The following is a 16,307-nucleotide window of genomic DNA, read 5'->3' as shown; positions in this document are numbered from 1 at the left end:
GGGGTTGATTTATCAACAGGTTTTAGCATATGCAACGAGTTTTAAAACTCGTTGTGTATATTAAATGGTGCTCCAGCCAACCAGCTCCCAACTGTCATGTGTTTAAAAAAAAAATGACAATTGGAAGCTGATTGGCTGGAGTACCATTTATCATATGTAACAAGTTAAAAAAATGTGTTACATACGATAAAACTCACTGATAAATCCGCCTGTTAGAATAATATTGATAAGTCATGCTAACACACGCAGAAACTTGTAAAAACAGTATTTGTATTAATGGTGAGTTCTGATATTATTTCTTGTAGCTTGGAACGGGGACTCTCCTACAGCATGTATCCCCATTACATGTAATGCCAATATAATTTTTTCCCACTATCTTAGGCAGGGACGGATCCAGGACTATTTTGGGCTACAAAACACCGCGGAACACCGTTCCTGAAGGTCTATTCTAAAATGATGTAATCAGGAATGGTGTTCCAGAACATCTGCGGCCTGCCCACAGTGACGGTGTCCGGGTGAATGGGGCGTGCAGCAATTTAAAATTTGGCTTCGGCAGTCAGCCAACCAGAGCTTGTGGACCGACAACAGCAGCTCCTGATTGGCTGCCAGCCCGCAAACTTTGGTTGACTCACAAGCCAGGGCCATATTTCAAATGGCCACTGGAGATGGGACACAGTGAGAGGCTGGAGAGATGTGCACTGTGCTCTCCTTCCCTCAGACATTGGTGTTGTGCTGGCAGCAACAGCCCTGCAGCAGCCATGGGAAGAACACTACTGGGGGCAGCATGAGTAACTGGCACTACTGGGGGCATTGTGTAACTGGCACTACTGGGGGCAGTATGAGTAACTGGCACTACTGGGGGCATTGTGTTACTGGCACTACTGGGGGCATTGTGTATCTTGCACTACTGGATACATTGTGTAACTGGCACTCCTGGAGGCATTGTGTTCTGGGCACTACTGGAGACATTGTGTAACTGGTACTACTGGGGACACTATGTGTAACTGGCACTACTGGAGACATTGTGTAACTGGCACTACTGGAGACATTGTGTATCTTGCACTACTGGATACATTGTGTAACTGGCACTCCTGGAGGCATTGTGTTCTGGGCACTACTGGAGACATTGTGTAACTGGCACTACTGGGGACATTATGTGTAACTGGCACTACTGGAGACATTGTGTAACTGGCACTACTGGAGACATTGTGTTTCTTGCACTACTGGATACATTGTGTAACTGGCACTCCTGGAGGCATTGTGTTTTGGGCACTACTGGAGACATTGTGTAACTGGCACTACTGGGGACATTATGTGTAACTGGCACTACTGGGGGCAATATGCATAAAAAGTGTATGCAATAATTTATGCCCTGCCCCTATGGTAACTCCACCCATATCACCGCCCACCTCTGCCAAGCCCACAGTTCCTGAACCTATTTTCTTACAAAAATAGCATGGGACAGAACTATTGTAGTTGCAGCAGGGGTTGCAGTCCTTGAGAGGACTGGGGGTGAGTAGGGCCCGATTATGGACATTCTATCAGTTCTCTGATCCCGGTATCCTGCTTAGAAGGGAGCGGGGATGATGTAAATTACTTGCTGTCACCCCAAAATAAACGTTTTGCATGGGACCCTGTTAATTCAATTTTATGTCCTTGGCTGCAGTGATTATTCTTACTTTCTATATAAATTCTTATTACATTGTAACCTGCAGAAAATATTTTTCATTATGTTTATTTCTAACTATGGAATGTAATAATATGTAAGAGAAATGGTGATAGTTAAACTATTGGGAAGATGTTTAGGAGGCATATTTACAGTAGCTTTACCAAGAAATTTATTTTTGAACAAATACATGCCCAGACATGGGAGCATAAATAACAACATGAAAGATATGCAAATGAATTTTATATATATATATATATATATATATATATATATATAGTATATAGTATATAGAACAAAAAGTATCTACAGGGGCACCTATAGTACGTATAGCTTATGCTGGAAACCAATTTTCTTCAATAAACGTTTTCTTAGTATAACCATTAACCCCAATCAATCAATTTATTAGAAACAATCTCTTAAAAACATTAAAACTTTAAAATTTGTATTACTATCAGTCCATACAGTATATTATTACATTGATTTATTTAGTTGTCAGTGTGCCTTATTAGGGGCAAAGGTTTCTGTCAACTTCAGACACAATTTGCACATCACCCAACCTTTGCCCCTAATAAGGCACACTGACAACTAAAGAAATCAATGTATTATTGTACTGTATGGACTGATAGTCAAACAAATTGTAAAGTTTTAATGTTTTTAAGAGATTGTTTCTAATAAATTGAATGATTGGTTAATGGTTATATTTAGAAATTGTTTATTGAAGAAAATTGGTTTCTAGCATAAGCTATACATACTATAGGTGCCCCTGTAGGTACTTTTTGATCTTTTTCCATTTATAAGGTCCAAATCTGGCAGAGGACCATCTGCAGGATATACAGCAGCCGAATTTATAATCACATACAATTATACTAAAAATAATTTAAAGCGCAGTATCGGTAATAACAATCTATATATATATAAAGAATTGATGCTGCGGCACTCAGAGTCTTTTGAAAAAACAAAGTATATTAAAAAAATATTTACATCGCACAGTCCTTTTAGTAATTTTTTTTTAATATACTTTGTTTTTTTCAAAAGACTCCAAGTGCCACAGCATCACTTGCACTGAGGGCACCGGGGTCAATCAACATCTACAGTGGCGTGCCGGGCTGACTGTAATTTATACATACATATATATATATATATATATATATATATATATATATACGTATATGTGTATATATATATATATATATATATATATATAGATATATATATATATATATATATATATATATACTGTATATATACAGTATATACACAATATGTACATATATGTATATACAGGATAAATAGATAGATAGATAGATAGATAGTAGATAGATAGATAGATAGATAGACATGTTATACTGTAGACAGATATATAGATATAGATATGGAAAAATGGAAAATACAGCACTCAGTGAAATATATAACAAACAAAAAAATGGTGGTGCAAGGTCAAGAAAGGGTTAATATTACCACTAATTTTTCATAGGTAATGAAAATAGAGATACCAGCGCCCACTTTTTGAGATGAAAAATTATTATTTAATCTTCATAAAGTTTCTACTGCATATAGACCGACAGCTGCAGCCCAACAGCTGTTTCAAACAGCACAGAGTGATTTTCTAGATATAGATATATATATTATATACAGCGTGTGCGGCTGGCACATCAATGCTTAATACAATAATTTGTGTCTTGGGGCCCTTTAGAGAGTCTGAAACAATGATATTTATATTGCATCTGTATTGTAATTCTTCAAGTCGTCCAGAGTGACTGACACACACACACACACACACACACACACACACACACAAACACACACACACACACACACACACACACACACACACACACACACACACACGTACCTACAGAAAGGTAAACTAAAAACCTGCAATACAGTAACATACTACTAACGTATATTGTACTACTACGCACAGCAGTAATAGCTGCTATGTCAAGCAGTATGAGGAGGTGACGGAGTCTGAAGTCTATCACAGCTGGCATCCAATGCTGGACATTGTCTGCCAAAGAGGACTGCATGACTGATGGACCAGTTATTTCTACTAGTTTATACTAATGCAACTCTCAGCCCACCTACAGTGCATCTGCATGTGTATAAGTCTTACCACTGCTTTTTTCATCTGCTTTCAAAGTTGTCATCATGCATCCACCCCATTCTGGGTACAACAAATCCATCTGAATCAGGAAGTCAGGCTAGATACTTCCAGTTGGAACTCAGAAACACCCATTTCATGTTAGACTGACATGAGGGTAGGGGCCCCCTACCTTAATTGCCCCGGGCCCTGTGACGGCTTTAACTGGCCCTGCACAGGTTGCAGTTAACAGGGATTTTTTTTCAAGCCTGATCAGGCTCAAAAACAAATCCTCGATAAATAGACTGCTTTCGGGTGCCATGGCCATGTTAACCCAGAGGTCCAGTAAATTATTACGGATTCCACATGTTAATGCTCGATAACTGTTAATTTAGCAGGCAAGTAAAAGGGGCTCTTCTTGAATAGCCCTGAGCGTTAAATCCCAAGACTAAGACCCTTTTCCACACCGGCTAACTGAATACCGCACACAAACACACACACACACACACACACACACACACACACACACACACACACACACTTCATGTTTTTCAGGTCTCCTCTAGGAATTACAAGCTAAATAATTAGTGCCACTTGTGGATCTTGTCTCACTGATATTAGATACACCGAGGCAGAGAACCACTGCAGTATTTAACACGATCAGATGTCGTTTTCTATTGTTTGTAACATAACGCACAGTAGTAGAACACATTTTGTTTATGTTGAGAAGTTAACTGATCCAGCAATATGTTTACACAGACTTTTTACTATTTAGCTTTTTTTTCCTACCTATATGCGTATCTCTGTCGAGAATTACTCATAGGTAGATAACTATGAAAGTCTCACTAGCCTATAACTACAGAAGGATAAGGATTTGTTAGTTGGCAAAAGTGCTTACTTAGTATAGACTATTGGCGAAAGCAATCATATTTGACATAATGGAAACAGAAGCCAGAAAAGCAATTTGTTTGCAAACAAAAAAGTCTTAGTGCATAGTTTGCAATTTATCAACGGAATTGCCGGAGCAATGAATGTTTGAGGCCAAGTCCCAGCCTGCAGATCTAGAGAAATACAAAGTTTGGCACTGTCTGCGCTGTAAGTTGCATCATTTCTGTACTCTGCAGCTAAATATAGCTTAACGTCAATTGATTTCAGTAGGGTCTCTCAACTGACAATTTAATTTTCATAAATTTTTTTATTTATATTGAGAATTTTTGAGGACAAAAATAGGGAAACTGGTGCACAGGTAACTTGTGTATTTTCAGAGGTGAACGTAGATCGCTGCATACGCAGCCAGATCTGCGTTTATCTCCTCACATGCTGGGGACCGCTCACAGCGCCCAGCACAGGGCAAGGCTGCTCAGCATGTGTGAGACCGCCCCCTGATGCGTCTGCAACTAAACTGTGGACTCATCATAACTAAGGTTGACCCCTGGCAGTGCAGCCTGGCTGCGCAGTCAGGTGGTCGGCGGCCACTTTCTTTGGAGCAGCTGCTTGTGACGTCACGCAGCTACACTGAAAACAGTCTCGGCCCACCCCTATTTGAAATGCCCTGCCCCCCAATGTAGCTACGATGCCCCCCCACACATCCCCCCACCCCGACGGCTGCTGCTGTCAATCTCCGCAATGTGTAAGGTTGCGCATGCGCACAACGGCTGGTGTGCGTGTGCAGACCAGCTGGATGTGGCCACTGCGAGCAACCGCGTGGCTGTGTCTTAGTCTGAATTAGGCCCTAAATCTGTGTATCAATGACTGTGGGCACATATACTAACCTTTAGTTATAATCAATTTGACACAAAATTTTAATATGTGGTTATTTCTTTATAATCAATATAGGATTGGAAAGTATGAGAAAATGGCTCAGATGGTAAGCACAATCGCCCTCAATCCGAGTTGATCGCTCGCTAGCTACTTTTAGCAGCCGTACAAACGCATAGTCGCCGCCCACGGGGGAGTGTATTTTCGCTTTGCAGGAGTGCGAACGCCTGTGCAGCCGATCGGCAGCAAACACATTTTGTGCAGAACAAGACCAGCCCTGTAGTTACTTATTCTGTGCGATGATTGCTGCGACGAGTGACACGGTAATGACGTCAGATACCCGCCCAACAAACGCCCGGCCACGCCAGCGTTTTTCCAAACACTCCCAGAAAACGGTCAGTTGACACCCAGAAACGCCCTCTTTCTGTCAATCTCCTTGCGATCGGCTGTGCGACTGAAAGCGTTGCTAGAACCTGTGCAAAACCACGATGCTCTTTGTACCTGTACGCCACTCGTGCGCATCGCGGTACATACGCATGCGCAGTTTTGCCATTTTTTAACTGTTTGCTACGCAGCGAACAACGGCAGCTAGCGATCAACTCGGAATGAGGGCCATTATTACTGTCCACAAGTAAATGGCTGTCATGTGCGAGTACAGCAACAGTTGCAGGCTGAGTATTGTTAACAAGGGGCTCTCAGGGTACAGTAGGTGGTACTGCATTTTATGTAGCTAAGAGAATGGTCAGGATCTGGAGCGCTACCTATCCATGTCATGTTAGGAAGTACAGCTGTTCTTGTCAAATGAAAATGTTATCCCATGTTAATGCTTGACCAAAGAAGCATAGTGAGGAAACCGTTTGTTTGGCCAAGATACTATACAGCAGAAAAATACGAGCAATCTTCTAGTGAAATCTAGACAGTATATGTGAATAATTCAGCACTGTATTTCAAAAGGAGTAAAGAAGGTAAAAAAAAGAAAATAGCTAACAGCTAAAAGCTGAAGTCACAGTAGCAATGGCTAAAGTGAATATTGACAATAGTCAGCTGTTGATACTGTGTATAAAGCAAAGGTATTATTATTCTGAAATAGCTAAGTTAAAAATGATCATAACAGACACATCGTAGGCTGGAAACCAAGCATGGTATAAGTTTAACAGACATGCATGAGCAACCATACGCTTATTAGTTAAGGGCAACCAGCTAACTCACATAAGATAAAAGACTTCTGTCAAAGGCACATGGAATGCATTACAGAAGCTGTATGACAAATCCAATTTAAAATGGAAACTGTTTCTACAGAGGGCACTATGCAAAAGGAAAGCAAAAAAATTGAATGCTGCGTACAGAAGATAGCACAACTCCATTAAATGGGGGAGGATAAACAGTGTAGCCCTACTTTTGTGTAGTCTTGCTGACATATACCGTGCACTGATTATCTCCCTGAAGTAGCATTAACACTAACACTAGACCTGGAGAGTGGCTCTGAAATGGCTCTTAAAAGATGAAGATATAAAGTCTCACAATAAAGAAACAAGAACATGGTTCAGATGCAAGAAACGGAGGCACTTGAACAAAGATTGTTCCATATGGAAAGCAAAGCAACAGAGAAACTTTCCAAAACAGACAGCTGAAACCATTTACAAATGAGTGGTGGACCTTTTAACGCAACATAAGATGATCGGCCCCCTAGTTGGTGCTTAGATGCAGGAGCAACAAGACACGAGATGAAGCTCGATGGCCTGTTTTTGCTTCCCTCATGCAAATCACTGCTATAGGCAGAGATTATAAAGGCAACTGGATACAGGACAATTGTGGGCATCAGTATACCCTGGGATGGCAATAGTGTGTAAGGAAACTCTGGAACAACACAAGGTGCATTGGAGTGGGTGGCAGTCGGAATCCTGGTTTAAGATACTGTAGTACATTTCACTTGTTAACATTCTAAGTATGTTGAGATGTTGCCTGTTGACATTTTAACAAGCTGACATCTTAGTTGACGACATTATGGTGTTGACATTATGAATGTCAACATCATAAATGTTTACTTATTGACTACACCCCGAACAATGTGACTATCAGCAACACTGACTTTTGCTGAAGACCTAAAGGATTATGAGATGGTCTCAATAGACTTAAATGCGGAGGAGAAACTCTAAACAAGCTAGCACTGCATCTTCTGAGCAAATTATTGAGTCAAGCGTAAGGTTGGGCATCATGGATAGACAGGGTCGGACTGGCCCACAGGGGTACAGGGGAAACCACCGGTGGCCCCCCTGCCTGAGGGCCCACTCCTTCCTCTAGGGATCAGGTTCCAGACTGTGCACTTGCATTATACATGGTAGATATGTTGCATTACACTGCACAAGACTATTGTGCATTTGAAGCCTCTGTGGAGGTTGGCCACACCTCATTTGTAGGCTGACTACACCCCTAAGTATGGGCTCCTATAACTGTATTCCCCCAGTGGACCCTTCATACCCCAGTCCAACACTGTGGATAGAAATACATAGTCAAGATTAGAGAACCAAGCAAGGTGTTTAACAAGTGATCAAAGAGTAAACCCCCATATGCCTCTCATACAAAGCAAGTACAATTAGTATATGCTAACTAGTGATGTGCACCGGAAATTTTTCGGGTTTTGTGTTTTGGTTTTGGATTCGGTTCCGCGGCCGTGTTTTGGATTCGGACGCGTTTTGGCAAAACCTCCCCGAAATTTTTTTGTCGGATTTGTGTGTTTTTCAAAAACCCCTAAAAAACAGCTTAAATCATAGAATTCGGGGGTCATTTTGATCCCATAGTATTATTAACCTCAATTACCATAATTTCCACTCATTTCCAGTCTATTCTGAACACCTCACAATATTATTTTTAGTCCTAAAATTTGCACCGAGGTCGCTGGATGACTAAGCTAAGCGACCCAAGTGGCCGACACAAACACCTGGCCCATCAAGGAGTGGCACTGCAGTGTCAGACAGGATGGCCGATTTAAAAAATAGTCCCCAAACAGCACATGATGCAAAGAAAAAAGAGGCGCACCAAGGTGGCTATTGAATAAGCTAAGCGACACAAGTGGCCGACACAAACACCTGGCCCATCTAGGAGTGGCACTGCAGTGTTAATCAAGACAGGATGGCACTTCCAAAAAATTGTCCCCAAACGGCACATGATGCAAAGAAAAAAAGAGGCGCACCAAGGTGGTTGTGTGACTAAGCTAAGCGACACAAGTGGCCGACACAAACACCTGGCCCATCTAGGAGTGGCACTGCAGTGTCAATCAAGACAGGATGGCACTTCCAAAAAATTGTCCCCAAACAGCACATGATGCAAAGAAAAAAAGAGGCGCACCAAGGTGGCTGTGTGACTAAGCTAAGCGACACAAGTGGCCGACACAAACACCTGGCCTATCTAGGAGTGGCACTGCAGTGTCAATCAAGAAAGGATGGCACTTCCAAAAAATTGTCCCCAAACAGCACATGATGCAAAGGAAAAAAGAGGCGCACCAAGGTGGCTGTGTGACTAAGCTAAGCTACACAAGTGGCCGACACAAACACCTGGCCCATCTAGGAGTGGCACTGCAGTGTCAATCAAGACAGGATGGCACTTCCAAAAAATTTTCCCCAAACAGTACATGATGCAAAGAAAAAAAGAGGCGCACCAAGGTGGCTATTTGACTAAGCTAAGCGACACAAGTGGCCGACACAAACACCTGGCCCATCTAGGAGTGGCACTGCAGTGTCAATCAAGACAGGATGGCATTTCCCAAAAATTGTCCCCAAACAGCACATGATGCAAAGAAAAAAAGAGGCGCACCAAGGTGGCTGTTTGACTAAGCTAAGCGACACAAGTGGCCGACACAAACACCTGGCCCATCTAGGAGTGGCACTGCAGTGTCAATCAAGACAGGATGGCACTTCCAAAAAATTGTCCCCAAACAGCACATGATGCAAAGAAAAATGAAAGAAAAAAGAGGTGCAAGATGGAATTGTCCTTGGGCCCTCCCACCCACCCTTATGTTGTATAAACAGGACATGCACACTTTAACGAACCCATCATTTCAGCGACAGGGTCTGCCACACGACTGTGACTGAAATGACTGGTTGGTTTGTGCCCCCACCAAAAAAGAAGCAATCAATCTCTCCTTGCACAAACTGGCTCTACAGAGGCAAGATGTCCACCTCATCATCATCCTCCGATTCCTCACCCCTTTCACTGTGTACATCCCCCTCCTCACAAATTATTAATTCGTCCCCACTGGAATCCACCATCTCAGGTCCCCGTGTACTTTCTGGAGGCAATTGCTGCTGGTGAATGTCTCCACGGAGGAATTGATTATAATTCATTTTGATGAACATCATCTTCTCCACATTTTCTGGAAGTAACCTCGTACGCCGATTGCTGACAAGGTGAGCGGCTGCACTAAACACTCTTTCGGAGTACACACTGGAGGTAGGGCAACTTAGGTAGAATAAAGCCAGTTTGTGCAAGGGCCTCCAAATTGCCTCTTTTTCCTGCCAGTATACGTACGGACTGTCTGACGTGCCTACTTGGATGCGGTCACTCATATAATCCTCCACCATTCTTTCCATGGTGAGAGAATCATATGCAGTGACAGTAGACGATATGTCAGTAATCATTGGCAGGTTCTTCAGTCCGGACCAGATGTCAGCACTCGCTCCAGACTGCCATGCATCACCGCCAGCGGGTGGGCTCGGAATTCTTTGCCTTTTCCTCGCACCCCCAGTTGCGGGAGAATGTGAAGGAGGAGATGTTGACGGGTCACGTTCCGCTTGACTTGACAATTTTCTCACCAGCAGGTCTTTGAACCTCTGCAGACTTGTGTCTGCCGGAAAGAGAGATACAACGTAGGTTTTAAATCTAGGATCGAGCACGGTGGCCAAAATGTAGTGCTCTGATTTCAACAGATTGACCACCCGTGAATCCTGGTAAAGCGAATTAAAGGCTCCATCCACAAGTCCCACATGCCTAGCGGAATCGCTCTGTTTTAGCGCCTCCTTCAATGTCTCCAGCTTCTTCTGCAATAGCCTGATGAGGGGAATGACCTGACTCAGGCTGGCAGTGTCTGAACATACTTCACGTGTGGCAAGTTCAAAGGGTTGCAGAACCTTGCACAACGTTGAAATCATTCTCCACTTCGCTTGAGTCAGGTGCATTCCCCCTCCTTTGCTATATCGTGGGCAGATGTATAGGCTTGAATGGCCTTTTGCTGCTCCTCCATCCTCTGAAGCAAATAGAGGGTTGAATTCCACCTCGTTACCACCTCTTGCTTCAGATGATGGCAGGGCAGGTTCAGGAATGTTTGGTGGTGCTCCAGTCTTCTGTACGCGGTGCCTGAATGCCGAAATTGGCCCGCAATTCTTCGGGCCACCGACAGCATCTCTTGCACGCCCCTGTCGTTTTTTAAATAATTCTACACCACCAAATTCAAGGCATGTGCAAAGCATGGGACGTGCTGGAATTTGCCCAGATGTAATGCACGCACAATATTGCTGGCGTTGTCCGATGTCACAAATCCCCAGGAGAGTCCAATTGGGGTAAGCCATTCTGCGATGATCTTCCTCAGTTGCCGTAAGAGGTTGTCAGCTGTGTGCCTCTTCTGGAAAGCGGTGATACAAAGCGTAGCCTGCCTAGGAACGAGTTGGCGTTTGCGAGATGCTGCTACTGGTGCCGCCGCTGCTGTTCTTGCTGCGGGAGGCAATACATCTACCCAGTGGGCTGTCACAGTCATATAGTCCTGAGTCTGCCCTGCTCCACTTGTCCACATGTCCGTGGTTAAGTGGACATTGGGTACAACTGCATTTTTTAGGACACTGGTGAGTCTTTTTCTGAGGTCTGTGTACATTTTCGGTATCGCCTGCCTAGAGAAATGGAACCTAGATGGCATTTGGCACCGGGGACACAGTACCTCAATCAAGTCTATAGTTGCCTCTGAATTAACGATGGATACCGGAACCACGTTTCTCACCGCCCAGGCTGCCAAGGCCTGAGTTATCTGCTTTGCAGCAGGATGACTGCTGTGATATTTCATCTTCCTCGCAAAGGACTGTTGGACAGTCAATTGCTTACTGGAAGTAGTACAAGTGGTCTTCCGACTTCCCCTCTGGGATGACGATCGACTCCCAGCAGCAACAACAGCAGCGCCAGCAGCAGTAGGCGTTACACTCAAGGATGCATCGGAGGAATCCCAGGCAGGAGAGGACTCGTCAGACTTGACAGTGACATGGCCAGCTGGACTATTGGCTTTCCTGGGTAAGGAGGAAATTGACACTGAGGGAGTTGGTGGTGTGGTTTGCAGGAGCTTGGTTACAAGAGGAAGGGATTCAGTGGTCAGTGGACTGCTTCCTCTGTCACCCAAAGTTTTTGAACTTGTCACTGACTTATGATGAATGCGCTGCAGGTGACGTATAAGGGAGGATGTTCCGAGATGGTTAACGTCCTTACCCCTACTTATTACAGCTTGACAAAGGCAACACACGGATTAACAACTGTTGTCCGCATTTGTGTTGAAATAATTCCACACCGAAGAGCTGATTTTTTTTTGTATTTTGACCAGGCATGTCAATGGCCATATTCATCCCACGGACAACAGGTGTCTCCCCGGGTGCCTGACTGAAACAAACCACCTCACCATCAGAATCCTCCTTGTCAATTTCCTCCCCAGCGCCAGCAACACCCATATCCTCATCCTGGTGTACTTCAACAGTGGCATCTTCAATTTGACTATCAGGAACTGGACTGCGGGTGCTCCTTCCAGCACTTGCAGGGGGCGTGCAAATGGTGGAAGGCGCAAGCTCTTCCCGTCCAGTGTTGGGAAGGTCAGGCATCGCAACCGACACAAGTGGACTCTACTTGGGGATTTGTCATTTAGAAGAACGCACAGTTCTTTGCTGTGCTTTTGCCAGCTTAAGTCTTTTCTTTTTTCTAGCGAGAGGATGAGTGCTTCCATCCTCATGTGAAGCTGAACCACTAGCCATGAACATAGGCCAGGGCCTCAGCCGTTCCTTGCCACTCCGTGTCGTAAATGGCATATTGGCAAGTTAACGCTTCTCCTCAGACGCTTTTAATTTTGATTTTTGGGTCATTTTACTGAACTTTTTTGTTTTGGATTTTACATGCTCTCTACTATGACATTGGGCATCGGCCTTGGCAGATGACGTTGATGGCATTTCATCGTCTCGGCCATGACTAGTGGCAGCAGCTTCAGCACGAGGTGGAAGTGGATCTTGATTTTTCCCTATTTTAACCTCCACATTTTTGTTCTCCATTTTTTAATGTGTGGAATTATATGCCAGTATCAATAGCAATGGCCTACTACTATATTTACTGCGCACAACTAAAATGCACCACAGGTATAGAATGTAGATGGATAGTATACTTAATGCATGACGAGTGACGACACAGAGGTAGGTACAGCAGTGGCCTACCGTACTGCTATAAGTATATATATAGTATACTGGTGGACACTATCAGCAAACTGCAAAACTAAAATGCACCACAGGTATAGAATGTAGATGGATAGTATACTTAATGGATGACGAGTGATGACACAGAGGTAGGTACAGCAGTGGCCTACCGTACTGCTATATATAGTATACTGGTGGACACTGTCAGCAAACTGCAAAACTAAAATGTACCACAGGTATAGAATGTAGATGGATAGTATACTTAATGGATGATGAGTGACGACACAGAGATAGGTACAGCAGTGGCCTACCGTACTGCAATATATAGTATACTGGTGGACACTGTCAGCAAACTGCAAAACTAAAATGCACCACAGGTATAGAATGTAGATGGATAGTATGCTTAATGAATGATGACACAGAGGTAGGTACAGCAGTGGCCTACCGTACTGCTATAAGTATATATATATAGTATACTGGTGGACACTGTCAGCAAACTGCAAAACTAAAATGCACCACAGGTATAGAATGTAGATGGATAGTATACTTCATGGATGACGAGTGATGACACAGAGGTAGGTACAGCAGTGGCCTACCGTACTGCTATATATAGTATACTGGTGGACACTGTCAGCAAACTGTAAAACTAAAATGCACCACAGGTATAGAATGTAGATGGATAGTATACTTAATGGATGACGACACAGAGGTAGGTACAGCAGTGGCCTACCGTACTGCTATAAGTATATATATAGTATACTGGTGGACACTGTCAGCAAACTGCAAAACTAAAATGCACCACAGGTACAGAATGTAGATGGATAGTATACTTAATGGATGACGAGTGACGACACAGAGGTAGGTACAGCAGTGGCCTACCGTACTGCTATATATAGTATACTGGTGGACACTGTCAGCAAACTGCAAAACTAAAATGCACCACAGGTATAGAATGTAGATGGATAGTATACTTATGGATGACGACACAGAGGTAGGTATAGCAGTGGCCTACCGTACTGCTATAAGTATATATATATAGTATACTGGTGGACACTGTCAGCAACTGCAAAACTAAAATGCACCACAGGTATAGAATGTAGATGGATAGTATACTTAATGGATGACGAGTGACGACACAGAGGTAGGTACAGCAGTGGCCTACCGTACTGCTATATATAGTATACTGGTGGACACTGTCAGCAAACTGCAAAACTAAAATGCACCACAGGTTTAGAATGTGGATGGATAGTATACTTAATGGGTGACGACACAGAGGTAGGTACAGCAGTGGCCTACCGTACTGCTATAAGTATTTATATAGTATACTGATGGACATTGTCAGCAAACTGCAAAACTAAAATGCACCACAGGTATACAATGTAGATGGATAGTATACTTAATGGATGACGAGTGACGACACAGAGGTAGGTACAGCAGTGGCCTACCGTACTGCTATAGTATATATAGTATACTGGTGGACACTGTGTCAGCAAACTGCAAAACTGTCTAAAATGCACCACAGGTATAGAATGTAGATGGATAGTATACTTAATGGATGACGAGTCGACGACACAGAGGTAGGTACAGCAGTGCACTCTGCACTGTACTCCTCCTATATAATATTAATTAAACTGGTGGTCCCCAGTCCCCACAATAAAGCAGCACACTGAGCACAGATATGGAGTGTTTTTCAGGCAGACAACGTATACTGGTGGTCACTGTCAGCAAAATTCTGCACTGTACTCCTGCTATAGCTGCTCCCCAGTCCCCACAATTAAGCAGTGTGAGCACTCAGCACAGATATATTATGCAGCACACTGAGCACAGATATGGTATGGAGCGTTTTTTTCAGGCAGAGAACGGATAAAAACTGGTGGTCACTTATCAGCAAAACTCTGCACTGTCCTCCTCCTAACAGCTGCTCCCCAATCCTCCCCACAAATAAGAAATAAACCAATCAACTTCTACAATAAACGGAGAGAACGCCAGCCACGTCCTCTCCCTATCATCTCCAATGCACGAGTGAAAATGGCGGCGACGCGCGGCTGCTTATATAGAATCCGAATCTCGCGAGAATCCGACAGCGGTATGATGACGTTCGGGCGCGCTCGGGTTAGCCGAGCAAGGCGGGAAGGTTCTAACCTGCCTCGGACCCGTGTAAAAAAGGTGAAGTTCGGGGGGGTTCGGTTTCCGAGAAACCGAACCCGCTCATCACTAATGGTAACCCACATTAAGGGAAGACATACGTCCTCATTCAGTAAGGAAAGCAATCATATAGACTAAAGTGGCCAAAGAGGAACAGAAGTCCATACAGGATAATCACACCTGGATAATCCCAGTAGTGCCATCAGAGATAAAGACCTTGGGGTAAATTTACTAAGATGGGAGTTCTATTTAAGATGGGATGTTGCCCATAGAAACCAATCAGATTCTAGTTCTCATTTATCTAGCACCTTCTAGAACATAATACATGGAATCTGATTGGTTGCTATGGGCAAAATCCCATCTTAAATAGAACTCCCATCTTAGTAAATTTGCCCCCATGTGTTGCTAACAGACATTTAAAGAGAAGTGTAAGATGGCAAGATTTTTATGTACAAAGCCTCTACCTTAGGAAAAACATTACAAGCTAAACAAAACCTGTTTTAGGAGTCTAGTTACTAAACACTGGAGAGAGATAAAGTAGAGAGAGCTGAAGTACCAACAAATCAGTTCCTAGCTGTCAGTTTCAAACTCAGCCTGTAACATGGCAGTTAGGAGCTGATTTGCAGGAACTTTATCTCTCTCCTAGGCTTATTAAATAGATCTCTTAAGCTTGGGCACACACTGGTGAATATATCTGCAGATCAATGGATCTGCAGATATATCTATAGCTGGATCGGGCACTGTGTTGCGCCTACACACTGCGCAATCCATCATGACTGACATCACGATCTGGCCCGGCATTTACACGCAACCGGACAGTTCAGCCGTCAATCACCGCCGGCTGCTACGGCATGTGTACGGGCGGTCGGCTGAATGCCCACACACACACACAACGATGCACCAATATATTTATAGATACTGTATATTGGTCATCGTGTGTGCTGCAGGGCCGACGAGATATGTTTGTGAATGACGGCATTCACAGACATATAGTTGGTACACACTGGCCGACGGGCCAGCAATATATCAGCAGTTCAATAGAACGCCCAATATATCAGCCAGAGTGTACCCAGCATTAGCCTCAACTTCGGGACAAAAGATGTCCGTTTTCACAGCCATATCAGATTAATTTACCATCAAAGTCATATTGTGACTGCTCATCCTAATCCATTGCTTGTTTATCGCCAAGGAGATGGCTGTATTGCGCTTGTGTGGCCATTGACTATTAGCAGTG

At 43.6% G+C, this 16,307-nt stretch overlaps 1 protein-coding gene across 1 annotated transcript in view; it reads right to left on the bottom strand.

Moving 5' to 3' along the window:
• Window positions 1–16,307, bottom strand: part of CSMD3 (CUB and Sushi multiple domains 3) — a 1,529,921-nt gene that overhangs the window by 1,133,458 nt on the left and 380,156 nt on the right. The window lies entirely within an intron of this gene.

The sequence above is a fragment of the Pseudophryne corroboree genome, chromosome 5 (assembly GCF_028390025.1).
Source record: "Pseudophryne corroboree isolate aPseCor3 chromosome 5, aPseCor3.hap2, whole genome shotgun sequence".
NCBI classification, from domain to species: Eukaryota; Metazoa; Chordata; class Amphibia; order Anura; family Myobatrachidae; genus Pseudophryne; species Pseudophryne corroboree.
Note: the sequence above shows the minus strand (reverse complement) of the source record. Positions and strands in the feature narration are given on the sequence as shown.